This window comes from Miniopterus natalensis, chromosome X (assembly GCF_054644295.1).
Source record: "Miniopterus natalensis isolate mMinNat1 chromosome X, mMinNat1.hap1, whole genome shotgun sequence".
NCBI classification, from domain to species: domain Eukaryota; kingdom Metazoa; phylum Chordata; class Mammalia; order Chiroptera; family Miniopteridae; genus Miniopterus; species Miniopterus natalensis.
The window spans coordinates 89,904,586-89,920,238 of NC_142103.1; the positions used below are offsets into that span (position 1 = coordinate 89,904,586).

The window sequence follows — 15,653 nt, forward strand, 5'->3', positions numbered from 1 at the left end:
TTCCCTGGCCTGAACAGCCACCTACAATTACCTGATTATCTCCTCCCACCCTGCATATAACAGACCCTCTTTCAATGATAGCTGACCTTATTGATTTGAAAGATAAGAGAAAGAAGGATAAATGAGTGAGCCACATTTTGGTCTGTTGCAAGGCACTTTTCTCTCTCCAAGCATCACAAAGGCAGCTTTTTCTAAAGTGATTGTAGTAGTTCTGATATTGTAATATCTTGCTCCTGGATTAATGTGGAGAAGATGTGACCTAGTATCCAGATGCTCAACTAATCCTATACTCCACATTCTCATTTTAAAAATGAAAATTCCAGGGAAACTTCCAACAGAGTAAAACAAAACTATATTGATCTTTAAAGAAGGCAGAGAACCACCATCCCCCCGCACCCCTATCCTCTGAGATCTGTCAGTCTGTTCCATGCTCATGCCTCTGAACCTATTTTGTGCTTCAGTTTATTTTGTTCATTAGATTCTACATATATGTGAGGTCCTGTGATATTTGTCTTTCCCTGACTGGCTTATTTCACTTAGCATAATGTTCTCAAGGTCCACCTATGCTGTGCCAAAGGGTAAGACATCATTTTTACAGCTGCATAGTATTCCATGGTGTAAATGTACAACAGCTTTTTTTATCCATTCATCTACTAATGGACACTTGGGGCTGTTTCCAGATCTTAGCTCTTGTAAATAACGCTACTATGAACATAGGGATCCATATATTCTTTCTCACTGGTGTTTCAGGATCCTTAGGATATATTCCCAGAAGTAGGATTGCTGGGTCAAGGAGGATACAAACAAGTGGAAGTATATACCATGTTTATGGAGAGGAATAATTAACATCATTAAAACATCCATACTGCCTAAAGCAATCTATAGATTCAATGCACTACCTATTAAAATACCAATGGCATATTTTACAGATCTAGAACAAATATTCCAAAAACTTATATGGAACCAAAAAAGACCACAAATAGTCTCAGCAATCTTGAGAAAGAATTACAAAGTTGGAGGGATCACAATACCAGATATTAAACTATACTACAAAGCCACTGTAGTCAAAACAGCCTGATACTGGCACAAGAACAGGCATATAGACCAATGGAGCAGAACAGAGACCCCAGCAATAAACCCATCCATTATGGTCAATTAATATTTGACAAAGGAGGCAAGAGCATACAACATAGTAAAGACAGTCTCTTCAATAAATGGTGTTGGGAAAATTTGACAGGTACATGCAAAAAAAATTAAGCTAGACTATCAGCTTACATCATACATAAGAATAAACTCAAAATGGATAAGAGGCTTAAATGTAAGTCATGAAACCATAAAAATCCTAGAAGAAAACATAGGCAGTAAAGTCTCAGATATCTCACATAGCAGTATTTTCACCAATATATCTCCTAGGGCAAGAGAAACAAAAGAAAAAATTAACAAATGGGGCTACATCAATCTAGAAAGACAGTATAGTCTTACCCCAACAGAAGAGTGAGGGGGTACCAAAAACTCAATAATTTAGTTAAATATTATTTCAATGCATTATTTTAAAGATCAATTTAATACCAAAAATCAATGAGAACAATAAAGGCTTACAGTTTTTTAGTATACCACTGTTTTATATTTATCCTATCATTATCACTAATTGATATTTTCTATTTTTTCTATAAGGTGTAAGTACCATAAGAGATGGAGTCCTCTCTGCCTTGTTCACCACTTTATCCCATAAGTAGGTCCTCCATTTTCTTGGCTCTCCTGCCAACTGACTTTGAGGTTGGATTTTTTCCAAGAGAGGATCTGTCATTTCAACTTATGGGTCTGACACAGCTTCCTTGTTCACTCTTTCCCTCCAGCCATAGGGGTGATAGTGGTTGCCTGCTCCTGTTAATGCTAGATTACCTCATATTCTGCCATTTCAGCTTTTCTAACATATTTATAACCCATATTAAATTTCCTCTATTGAATTATTGGAATGAACTTGCTTTAACTGACTAGATCCTGGCCAATATAATAGTTTAGGAAACAGATATCTAAGCAGGTAATCTACAATATGCATAGATTCCTAGAAGTGCCCCATGATGTAAAAGAAAGAGGTAAACAAATTATATAATTGCATATTTGAAAATATTACAAGTAGCATTAAACATGACATATTTAATAAATTGAGGTACTTTCGCATTTTCCTGTCTATGATAAAAGCCTTTTATTTATATATATAAAAAAACAGGGAAAAGAAAAAAAGAGCAGAATTAAACTGTGAGTTGGTTAATTTAAACCAGAATTAGATCCTTTGGGGGAGAGACTTTTAAATCCTATATGATTTATGCATACTTCAAGTTGGTTTCTTTTCAATATTTTATGGAATTTTTATTGAATTTATTGCAATTTTAGTATCAAGACCAGTCAATAGTAATTTTTGGATTTTTCTGACTAGAAAAAAATTCCATTAATCTGAATCACCTACAGTTCACTAAAAGAACAAATGGTTAAATACCAACAATCTAATAACTTCATTTGGCAAAAAATAGGCCATTTTTAGAAAAAAGAAAATGGTCTAGTGACTTGTATTTCTTTATATATAAAAACATTATTAGAATGTGACAATATGTTAAGGATTCTTGTCAACAAAAGATGTAGGAATAAAACACTATATACTTATATTCTCAGAATATAATGCATTGAATGATATTAGAGATATAATTAAAGTTAAAAAAGCAAAACACAAGTAGGTCTAATCCTTATCCAAATGTGATAGAGCATACAAGAAGAAGAGGTTTTCATGGGCAAAAGAATCCACTAACAAGTTCATGTGTAATCATGAACTTCATTACCTGATCATAAAATTATAAGGATACTTAACCTCATAGAGTTGTTATGAGAAGCAAATCACATCCTGCTATAAATATGCTTTGTAATGGAAAAACTGTTGCATAATGTATTATTGCTGTTACTATTATCTGTATTGATTGTTTAATTCCTTAGATTGTCAATCACCCTATATCTCTGGAATCTTCTCAGTTATGCCCCATGTTTCACATACTCTTCATTATTCACAATATTTCTCCACTGGCTAAATATGGAATTTATATCAAGGTCACCACCTATTAAAAGTTTAATCTCCTTTCCAGCAGCACTTATAAAACAGATAAATCACATAACTCTTTATATTTAATCTTATCCTGTGAATAAAGCCCTCTTCCATTTCTAGTCTCCAGATCCAACTTCTCATTTTTACAGAAAGGTGCAGTATGACTAGAACACTCTTTCTGGAAGGGAAGTCCTATATGTTTGAAATTCAGTCAAACTTCTCTCATATTAATGGCAGAAAGAGCTGCAGCTGATGTGAAGCCTAATGTGGAAGGCATCCCCAGATGCAGCAATGGGAAGGAAAATAAATAAAACACCATGAGTAAGGGCTTGTCTGTTATTAGCTCTGTTCTCACTTCATGGGTCAATCACCCAGGGGTTTCTAAAACTGGATAATTAAATAGTTGTGGATGTCCAAAGCTGTGTACATAGAGTAGACATTTTGAAATTCAGTAGTTTCAGAAGTATGGGCCATATAAAAAACACTTATCCCTAGCCAGAGGGGAGCTGGAATAATTACATAATTTGCAACCGTCAGCTGTCAAAGCTACTTTCCTGTAAATCTTATAAGATTATTTATCATGTTCTTCTCAAATGAAACAACAGTTAAAAAGAGTTGAAAGTGGCTTTATTGTATACATGATTTCTGGTTAGAATATCTACTTTTTCCTTAAAAGTCCATTATGATAATAGCACAAAAATAAGAGGACTCTTCTAGAATGGGGGAGTTCAACTCAATTATATTCAGTCTTATCAGCATGTAGGGTTTTCACCAATTATTCTTCACACACACATAAAGAATATCATAATGATTAACTGGACATCTTTTCCTTGACTGCATTCTTAAATCTACAATTTATGCAGTAGCACTGTAAAAATTCCCACTCTCAAAACCTTTCTGCTCAGTAGTTTATAAAATACAACCTGAACTGACTACCTTAGTGGCTTATTTGCAAAAGCTATTACATTGCTTCTGGATTCTAGTTTTCTTTTACTAACATGGATTTATTTGAAATCCAAATTACATGAAGTATTACTGCATAATTTCACTTTGTAGTTACTGATGTCATTATTTACCATTTATTTTGTCTATAACGTATAAAGCACATAACATGAATAAGTCATTGACTTTTGTGGCATTGGGTATGTTAGTTTCTCATTTGTCAAATAAGTCTACATAAAAGCTTGCACCCTTTCCTAAAATTTCAAAATAAATTATTGGTAACATCATTAAACGTTTTATATTTACCTGACCCATTAGTGCATTGTTGAGAGAGTTTACATAGGGGTATTCTTTGTTTTTCTGAACATGTGTGTCCTCTGTGTCTACCTGTAATTTGACTCTATCCCTTCACCAATAAAAATCTTTCAGTGGTAGTATAAACTGCTCTCCTCACTTTCTCAACACAGGCTCATCCATTTCTCTACACGGTCTGCATTTTCTCTATAATATTTCTCAGAAAATGTATTTACTAGGGTTATCAATAATCTCCTGGCTTTCGATCGTTATCTGGCTTGGGCACAATATGCCATTTAATGTTATTTATGTCCATTCATCTTGAGATTTTATTACTGGGCCTCCTTCTGGTTTTCCTTTGTGTATCTGCTCATTCTCTCATTTTCCTTTAAACACCAGAATTTCCCTACGTTTTTGTCATTTCCTTCATTTCCTAGAGCACTCTTATGTTACCAAGTAATATTCAAAATGAGTTTTGCTGCCCCCACTGAAGGATAACAGTTGTGCGCTGGTGATATACAAAATAACAGAGTAAATTTTCACCTTTGAGCCCCAGTCACCCTAAAGCCAAACCTGGGGGCAAAACCTATTACCAGGTTCTTTGTTATTCACAGAAATTGGACCAATTAACACCCTTAATAACAATATTTGAGAATGTGTGTTTCTCCACACCATTTGTTAACCTTATAAGCCATATGGTTTTTTCAACTTTGGCAATCTAATAGGTAAAAATATGATCTTTTATTTTAGTCTTAACTTGCAATTCTATTATTCGTGAGGCTGAATATCTTTCCATGTACTTAAATAGTATTTGAATTCCTTCTTTTGTGAACTGTCATTTCGATCCTTTTTTCCTCCTGGATTAATAACCTGATTTTTATTAATTTGTAGGAAACTTTGAGGCCAAATTGTGAGATGGGAAATATTGAGAAATGATTTGTGACAGGTATATTAGAGCAGTGATTATTGGGGAACCAGAAGAAAGGTACATAGAAAAAACAGTACTAGTGCTGGTCATTCCTTCATAGGAGAAATGAGGCACTTTTAAGAGGAAACAGGTCCTTTGAAGACGGTGATGAAGAGAAAAAAGAACTGACTAAAGATAAAAAGCTCTAGTGAATCAAGATAGTGTAAAATAATTAGAAGAAACCAGACTTTGAAAACATGCACCATTTGTTTAAAATACCACCACCACCAATAACAACAACATCTACATGTTATAAAGTAAGCAAAGACAGGTAGCTTGAAATATGAAATCAAGTGAGCTATGCAATCCCCCTACTATATCCACCTCAAAATATTTCCTATTGTTGGTTTGGGAGATACAAAGCCAAAAAAGTGATAATTCAACCAATAAAACTATTGCAGAACACATCTGCACACATCCACATCCAAACTTGCACAAAGGAAAGGAAAATTTTAACTTGACACTCCAACAGAAATTTTATTATTAAGCAATTACAGAACTGGAAGAAAACTATGAATCATAATTTTATTAAAAAAAACCACACACCTCTAAATAGAAAAGGAAAACCACAGGAAGATGTGAAACAGAAGCTAGTCAAACTTAGGAGAGGCAAGGCATAAATGAGATCTAAATTTCAAGGTGATTTTGGTAGGCCAAATTTCTAAAATGGCCAAAATTGATCCACTCTAATTCCCAGGACATGTGAATATGAATTACCACTCCTGTAATTATGGTATGTTACATGGCACCATGTCTTAAAGTAGGGAGGATTATCTTGGATTTTTTGGGTGGGCCCTTAAAAGCACAGAACTTTCTCCAGCTGGTGACAGAAGAGGAAGCCAGCATGAAAAGGATTCCACATGCCATCACTGGCTTGAGGATGGAGGCAGATATTTGCTAAAGAATGTGAGCAACTTTTAGGAGCTCAGAGAGGCTCCTGGCTGACAACCAGCAAGAAAATGAGAACCTTGATCATATAACCACAGGAATCTGAATTTGGCCAACTACTTGAGCAAGCTTGCAAGTGGATTCTTCCTCATAAGCTCCAGTTAAAAGCCTAGCCCAGCAACCTTGTTTTTTGACTTGTGAGACCCTAAGCTGAGCTGCCCAGTGTTCTGACCTATGGTACTATGAAAAAAAGTGGGTGTGTTTTATGCCACTGAGTTTGTGGTAACTTATCATGGCAGCAATACAATACTAGTAGAATTCCAGAGGGAGGTCAGGTATAACCATGACCTCCTGGTTCCTGGGTCAATACTCAACTATTGAGCCACATGAGCTGGGTGGAGCTTGTTTTTATTTATTTGTAATAATTATATCAACCTCTCATTTTACAACTTCTAAATTTTGGTTTTTGATTTTTTTTTAGAAAGACCTCCTTCATTCTGGAGAAAATATTTTCTTCTAGTAGTTTTATAGTTTTATGATTGATCCATTTATTTTTATAGAAGTGGTAGTAGACAAAAGCCTTTTTTCAAACAGGTTTCCTTGTTACCATCATCAGTGAGTGAAAACTATCTTTTCTCCACTGACATGTAATGTGACTCTTATTATACAGCAAACCCCTCTATATTTTCAGAATTATTTCTTAGATCTCCAGCTGTTCAATTTATATCTTTTGAAATTTATGCACCAGCAACACACTTTAATATGATACAATATCTGGTAAGGCAAATCTCTTGCCATTAATTATTATTTAAAATAACTATTCTTGGGTGTTTATATTTCTATGTAAACTTTAGAACTACATTGACTGGTTCGAACAGGGCATCTTCATGAATGATCAGTTTTGCTTTGAAATAAGTAATTTAATGCATTATATTTGTAAAAACAAACAACAACAAAGAAAACACACCCCACAAAATGTGCATATTATCTTAAGATAATATACAGTGGGACACCTGCTACCAAATTCCCTGTCAATGTTACCAGTTTCTTCATTTGGAAAATGAGGATTAAAAAAAAAGCCTGCCTTGTAAAATTCCTGAAACATTAGATGAATTGTAGTTTGAATAACTATGAAATATGCCTGATGGTTGGTGGGACTCTTGGGAAAATAATTTCAAATAGATGTTGAGAATGTCCTCATGTATAGTTCTAATCTAGATTTTTCTCCTAACTACAGAATTGCCAGAAATTGACCCTTTTTGTCTGCTAAATTTACTTTTTTTAAATATATCTTTATTGATTTCAGAGAGAGGAAGGGAGAGGGAGAGAGAGAGAGAAACATCAATGATGAGAGCTATTGATCGGCTGCCTCCCGCACGCCCCCTGCTGGGGATCGAGCCCGCAACCCGGGCCTGTGCCCTGACCGGGAATCGAACCCCGATCCCAGGGATTCTAGGTCGACTTTCAACCGCTGAGCCACGCCTGGCCCCGCTGTCTGATAAATATCTATTCACCACAAGTATCATCTCCTTTAGGAATAGTTTTTCTCCTTTCCCCTTGTTTAGCACTTTTTCTCCTTTATCACTATGTCCAAAAGTTTATAAGTTGTGATTATCTGATTACTTGTTTGCCTCCCCAAGGAAACTGTGAACTCCTCCATGACGAGTCATCTGTCCTTCTGTTTCAATCCTATCATATTGCCTCCCTCATAATTCGTTGTTAAATGTAGCTGTTGGTTGAACATACATATATTTTTTATGGGAAGGCGGAGAGCACATGGGACATAATTTTGTACTTTTTCTGTTCTTTGTTCTTTGTTTTACAAAAAAACAACAACAACAAAAAAACGGGTGGCGAGGAGGACAATGCATTAGTCCCTAGAAACCGTTTTTATCTTTTAAAACTACATGGAGTGGACGTGGACGCCCGACCCCACTCGCCCATAGGAAGTGCAGGCACCAGAACAGGAAGCGATGGCCCCCGAGAAGCCCCTCCAGGAGGGGGCAGGTACGCATGCGCACGGGCATCTGTGCGACCTGGGCATCCCGCGTGGACTTCCGGTTGGCTTAAGGGCAACGGACGCAACGGGAGGCCCAGCGCACAGACCGTAGACTGCAGAAATAAAGGTACTTTCGGAAACTCCCAAGACTTTTGTGTAGCGTTCCCTTGGGGACAGGTTTCTTGGTGTCCATACTGACGTCGGACTGGTAGCCCGCTGTGCAGTTGTGGGGTTTTGCATAATTATACATTGATATTAACGAAGGTACTGGCTCTGGGCATCCGCGCACATAGGGCCCCCGCTCTGCACCGCAATGCATGAGGCTTTAGAACGGGCCTTAGATCGTGCGGACTGTGTCATTGAAACTGCCCGACACAGACCTCCCAAAAGGAAATGCTCATCCCGTGGGGGGAAATCCCTGCATGAAAAGCTCTATGACATATACTTTGAAGAGTGTGGGAGGGAGCCCGAGGTTGCGGAGGAATTAACACGCAATGTGAACCTGTTAGAGAAGCTCGTCACGAGGGAGTCCCTGCCCTATTTAGTGGTCAGCCTGTACGCGGGAGAGGAGGGCTATTCGCTGATGCTCAAGGGAGAAAATGAACCATATTCAGAGACCATCCGACTGCCTTATGAAGAAAGGGACTTTCTTGAATACTTAGATGCAGAAGAATTGCCTCCTATTTTGGTGGATCTCCTGGAAAAGTCTCAGGTTAACATTTTTCACAGTGGCTGTGTCATAGCAGAAGTGCGGGACTATAGGCAGTGCAATGGTGAGGCACTCCCAGGTTACCAGAGCAGGCATATTCTCTTGCGCCCCACGATGCAGACGCTAGCCTGCGATGTGCAGTCCATAACCAGCGATGGCCAGCTTTGGACCCAGGAAGACAAACTTTCCCTTGAGAGCCAGATGATCCTAGCTACAGCTGAGCCCCTGTGTCTCGATCCTTCTGTATCCGTGGCCTGCACTGCAAACAGGCTACTCTATAACAAGCAAAAGATGAACACTCCTGCAATGAGAAGGAATTTCAAGAGGTATTCTACAGCCTCCTTAAATAGGCAGCAGGCACTCTCTTCTATTCTACCCCCTCCTGAGCTAAGGACATGGGCTTTTCACAAAAAAAACAAAGAAAGTCAGGCAGGTGCACAGTGTGACCTCAAAATTTTCAAAGCAGGAAATTGTGTAGATACGTGGAAACAGCGACCCTGTGACTTGCAGGTCCCATCTGAAGTGGATGTGGAGAAATATGCTAAACAGGACAGGCCTGTTGAGTATGGTGACTCACAACCAACAGTCTGGCCAGACCAGGAGGTAAAATATGGTTCTCTATTTGGATGGGAAGCTGACGATCGATTGCAGACAACAAAGCTGCCCTTCATGCAGTCTCTTAATGATCCACTTATCTCTGGAAAAAGGTCACCTAAAAAAGTCAGATGTAGGAGACAGGTGTCTCACTGTCAGTGCTCCACAGATGACCATTCCAATAGTTCCATGCCTACGTCAAAGACTGCTGCTGGGAAAGTAGGCAGTCAGTCTGTGGAACTGGTGCAGAAGAGCACCACCTGTCCAGTCAGGGTGTCACAGGGCTCCAGTGGCTCCACCAGTCTCAGCCACCTTTCTCCAGGGAAAGAAGTAGAACAGCCTCAGGTCCTGTCAATTCTGTCTTCAGTACCAGGGAAGGGAGTCCAGCGCACACATCCACCCATCAGTCTTCTCTCCAGCTCAGGAAACAGTTCTTCAGGTAACAGTTTTACTCCACAGCAGGCAAGCAGCTTTCGTAAATCTCCATTTCCTGCCCCTGCTTCAAGGACACCAGGTCTTCCCCAGAGGTCCTCTGTGGAAGTGAGCTGCGTCAGCACACTTCCTGCAGCCACCTTGTCCACTGCCAGCTTGTTACAAACAACCTCAGCCAGCCAGGTCAAGGCCACCTCTGCTAGCCCCAACGTCATCAAAGTGGTGGGCCCTGTTCATGTAGCCCAGACTGTGCTGAGAGGTTCCAATCCCATGAAGGTCCCTGCTGCTAGGACCAAGGTTCCCATAGCAATCAAGCCCAAAACCCTGTGCTCAGGAGGCCGGCTGCTACCAAATATACAGCCCACTGCACCAAAGGATCCTTCACAAGGTGTTCAACTTTTTTTAAACAGTGCTCCAGATCTCAGGCCCATAACTCTATTGCAGCTTCCACCAGGCTCACTCATTTTGAACACGCAGCAGCCTCAGCAGCAGCCACTGCAGCAGCCACCGCAGCCACAGCAGTTCTATCAGTTGATTCCACAACAGCATCAACAACCTATATCTTATATGCAAAAGTCAGTGTCAAAGGGTTCAAGTGCAAGAGGTTCAACTCGTCAAAGAATGATATTACCTGCTCCGCAAGCTGCTGCCATTAACCCCAATGAAGCAGGAAGTGCTCTGCAGCCCCAGATGGCAGGGTTGTCTCAGCCTCGCTCTACCCAGAAAAGACCTGGGCAAAACCCTCACCCGCAGGGGGTCCAGCTCCCCTCTGCCTTCCAGCAGCTGCCACAGCCCCAGCAGGTAGAGTTGAGAATCTTGCAGCACCTAGTGACTGTGCCAACCATAGAAACCCAAACAGCTCAGCCACATCATGGCCAGCAGAGCAGACAGCAAGCCAGTCAAAAGTTAAAATAAACAGAGGCCCACACACCACTCCCAAGTCTTTGCATTACTTTTCTTGCATTACTTTTCTCTTTAGAAAAATCGTAAGAGCATTGAATCAAAGGGTTTCTTAGTTTTTACTGCATTTTTGTCTTTAATGTCTCAGTATTTTATATTGCCAGGTGTACAAGCTGTATAGAAGCACAGCCCTATGCTTTTTAAATAAAAGCAGGGAAATAATTTAATGGGGGGGAAAAAGGAATGGGCTATGATTGAAATGAAAATTCCAGGTCTGCAATTTACTAACCTTAAGCCTACTTCATAATGACTCTGTATTTCCTTGTCTGTAAAATGTGAATAGAAATATGTACAGTGGGACCTCGGTTTTCGAATGTGATCCATGATCTGCTCTGGAGACCGTTCGCGTTCGGAAACATTCAGAAACCTAGGGATCCACAGCCTACAGCTGGGCCTGAGGATTTTGCCCTCAGCGGAAGCCACGGGGCATGTTCGACTTCCGAGGCGGATTCGAAAACGGAAGCATTTACTCCTGGGTTTATGGCGTTCGTAACCCGAAATGCTTGTCCATGGAGACGTTCAAAAACTGAGGCACCACTGTACTTTTTAAGTTTATCATCAAGGTTAATGTAAATAAGATATATTATTTAATTTTAAACTATATTTAAATTAATTTTTAATTATTAAAATAGTAAACATTTGAAGGAAATAAACATAAATGTTTAAGCTGAAAATAAACTGTAGTAATAACACAAGTGCAAATAATAGTTTTGTTAAATTACATAAAAGTCAACCTTAGCATCAATGGCAAATATGCCAAAGAAATTTAATTCTTAAAAAAACATTAGACTTAAAAATAAGTAAGGAAATTATTTATATACAGATACAGATATAGATTTAGATAGATATAGATATAAAGGCAGATTTTAATCCTTTTTAAATAAAAAGTAGCCCTTTTACTCTATTTAGAAGCCCCCCTGATACGGTAAACCTCTGTCTAATAAAACTGGATGCATTATGCACTTGTAGTTCATTCTTCAATAATTGAGGGATAATTTGGATATATGACTCAATATCAGTTGCCAGACAGTATTCTTCAAATGCATTATTCATGTGGTACTTATTATTTTGCAAACACTTCATAATATACAAATGCACCTGCTGTCTGCCATTCGTCTTGCTCCTCTATTCTGTCTCAATTCTTTTGTCCCCATCAGACAAGATAATAGCCACAAGAGAGAAAAGGTAAAAATTTTTGGACTTATAATGGACAAGTGAATGAAAAATGATGTTTTGGTGAACTGATGAAACAAATTACAGCTAGAAATTACAGGGAAAAGAATGAACAAAAGGGATATGAAAATATCTTTAAATATATCCATTAATTAAAAATGATTTCCGTAGCTTCTAAACAATGTATTTTAGGAAAATATTGTAAGGTAAGAAACTAAATGTCTAGATCAAACCTCCCTCCCCCTAAAAACCTGAGTAAATTCAAACATGGATAATACTTTAAAATATTTTATATGCAAGTGTAAAGGTTTGTTTCACTCGAAAATCTCATCTCCCTGATTTTCTAGAACTGAAGATCGCTTGAAAGGAATGAGCTATTGAAAACATTTAAAATAATTTTTTGTCAAATAGTTATTTGGTTGACTTTATTTGGTTGTAATGATATTTGCTATTTGAGCTACGCTTGTGGAGGACCAGTAAACATCTGGCACTTAACATGTCCAAATATGATGATATTCATCATCTCCCCAAACCTATCAGGACCTTTACTGTTTGGTGTTAGAATAATTCACAAAGTGATAGAATTAATTTTCAAATAACTTTAAATAATTTCAAAAACCAGCAAATCTATCTGCATGCCCTTATCATCCTTAACTACTTCTACGCCAACTTGTGGACTTTGAGATAGTCTTAGAGAAATTCTGAGACTTCCTTTTTTATTGATTATATATTTTATTCTTAATGGCCTGTACCATTCATGGGGTCAAAAAGCAAACGTAGGGAAATCAAACTCTGAGGGAAGTATCTTATATCAAAGATTCAGGTTTGACAATACTACTCCCCCATGTCTACAGCACCCACAATCCCTTGAGCACTCCTGTTTAGCACACAGAACAGGCTGGAAATAATACCAGGCAGGCCAATCGCTCATTTGAAAGTTTCAATTCTTTTTTCTCCTATGTTTATAAGCACCTCTCCCTTATTTTTTATTATATATATATGCATAGTTGGCATACGGGTGCACAGCAAAGTGACTCGGTATTTATATTCCTTCTGAGGCCATCACCACAATAAGTCTAGTAATTGTAAGTCATTACAATAGTACTGAGTGTCTTCCCTGTGCTGAACCTTACCTCCCTGGGGCCTTTTTCAAATAGGCAGAGGTTTGTGCCTGCCACTCCTCTTCGCCTCTCTCAGCCATTCCCTCACCCCCTCTTTCCCAAGGCATCCCTTTATTCTCTGTACCCGAGTCTGTTTCTCTTTTATTGGTTCATTTGTGTTGTTTCCTTAACAGCTGGGCCATTACCTAATTTAAGGTAATAAATGACATACAAAAGGCAGAGGCAGAATGAGTCCTGACTCTAGCACATAGGTGTATGGTGCAATATTTTCATCTGCGACATTTCTGACCAAGCCACACCCCTTTGCTGAATCTCTTTTGCTGCATCTGCACACCCTGTGGAATAAAATTCAACCTATTTTGTTTGGCAGAAAGTTCTTCTTTAACCTGGCTTTGGGCTGTCACTCCTCTCCACCTCCTAGCACTTCCCCATTCACATCTATGGCTTCGGCAGCACTTAACTACTGCTGTCCCTGATGTGCCATGTTCTGCCTCGATTTCCTATGTTAGCAGAGACCCATAAGCAGGAACTCCTTTCCTCTCTCTGCTCATCACTTACTACTCAGCAGAAGCACAGAAGCACCAGCCCTCAGGAGTCTGAGTCTATGTCCATATTATCCTTTATGACAGCACATTTCAAAGCATATCACAGGGTTATTTGTAGATCAAGTATGGTAGTAATACAAAGAAAAATAAGAATTGAAAATACATATTAATATAAGTATACTTTTCAGAGTTTTTGTTTATTTTTTCACACATAGATTGTATAACTTTGCATCCATTTATAGGGATTAGCACTTTTACTAGAATGATTAAAATTTTACTATATAAATACAAATATATGTAATGTATATTTATGTTCTCTAATACTTTGTGTTGAATGTCACAATTGTCTTTCGAAAACATCAAAAGGATACTAAATGGGATTGTTGTAAAAAACAGGATATATAAAATAATAGTACTTTTACCAGTATTTGAATATAATTTCTTTTTAGGCAGATAAAAAATTAATAATTATTTTATTATAAGTTATTTTAACTTAGTTAAAAAAAGTTAAAATACTACCTATATGTAAGAAACAAGAAAAATCAATATGGTTGTTTTGTCTTTGTGGCTTTTAACCAAGAAAGTATTCCTGAAATACTGATTCAGATATAGGTCATTCAAATGAACTATGGCAGAAAAGTCTTCTCTTGCAAAATTCCAAGAGCAAACTGAGGAATACTAAGACAATCACTAAGATAATTCTTTTTATTTCAAACCAACCCATTTCTTATGCATTTGTAGTCTGTCTCCGTTTACCTGTTATTACATTGTATGATAATAGTCTGATGGAGTCTTATTATTTTCTCTTTTTTAATTTCTTTCTTTTTTGCGCGATCCCTCCACTCCCCTACCCACTCATCCCTGTTCGCTCGACAGCTGCCAGCCTATTCTCTATCTATGAGTCTGTCTCTATTTTGCTCGTCACATTGGGGTGCAATGTTTGGCCTGAAAGGACTTAAAATCAGATGTATTGGGAAAACAGAGAGTTGTTTGTTTAATGAGTAGTTTCAGTTTCGAAAGATGGAAGATTTCTAGTGATTTATTGCACAACAATGTGAACATACCTAACATTACTGAACTGTATACTTAAAAATGGTTAAGGTGGAAAATTGTATGTTATATGTTTTTTACCACAATTAACATTTAAAGCAAAAACAATAAAACAGATGTTGCGTACAAAATATTTCATTTTCAGGGGCCTTAGGGGAACCTTAGTCACTTATGTGCTTATAGCAGGGTGGTTCAGAACACAACCCTCTGGAGCCAGAATGTCTAATTTCAAAACGTGGCTCTGCCACTTACTTGTGGGACCATGGGTAAGTCATTTAACTTCTCTGTGCCTCAATTTTTTCATCTGTAAAATGGATATATTCAATAGGCCTGTTTTCACATACTTGTTACATGGTTTAAGAAAGATGATTTTTAAAACTATTTAAACATTCTATAAAATAAATTCTCCAGAGTAACTAAAATGAGGGGTTATTTTCACCAAATTTAAAGGATATGCTTTAGATGATCTAACAATACAGGGCTATCTGGCAAACGTGAAATCACAGTGGGGAGCAACAGGGACCATCTGGAAGCGGTGCTAATTCTCCAATGCAAACAAATGAGATCTGCATTATTGCTGATTTTCAAAATGATGTAGCATCAGTTTTCTGATGATCTGGACACAGCAAAAAAATGGTAGTTGCTAATATAAGCCCCAAATCTAACATCCCAACAGGAGGACCCCTGAATTGCAAGTTAAGTTGCCTCACACATGCCCCACTTTACAAAGCCTACTTCATTTATTTAAAACCCCTTCTGGGGACTGGGCAGGCAAAGTGTTCACCAGAATTTTTAAAAAATATATACCTTTATTGATTGCAGAGAGAGGAAGGGGGAGGGAGAGAGAGAGATAGAAACATCAATGATGAGAGAGTCATTGATCAGCTG

At 38.0% G+C, this 15,653-nt stretch overlaps 1 protein-coding gene and 1 pseudogene across 4 annotated transcripts in view; one reads left to right on the top strand and one right to left on the bottom strand.

The window, feature by feature from the left end:
- Positions 1-15,653, bottom strand: part of IL1RAPL1 (interleukin 1 receptor accessory protein like 1) — a 1,170,262-nt gene that overhangs the window by 475,711 nt on the left and 678,898 nt on the right. The window lies entirely within an intron of this gene.
- Positions 8,495-10,831, top strand: LOC107533000 (transcription factor SPT20 homolog pseudogene; annotated as a pseudogene).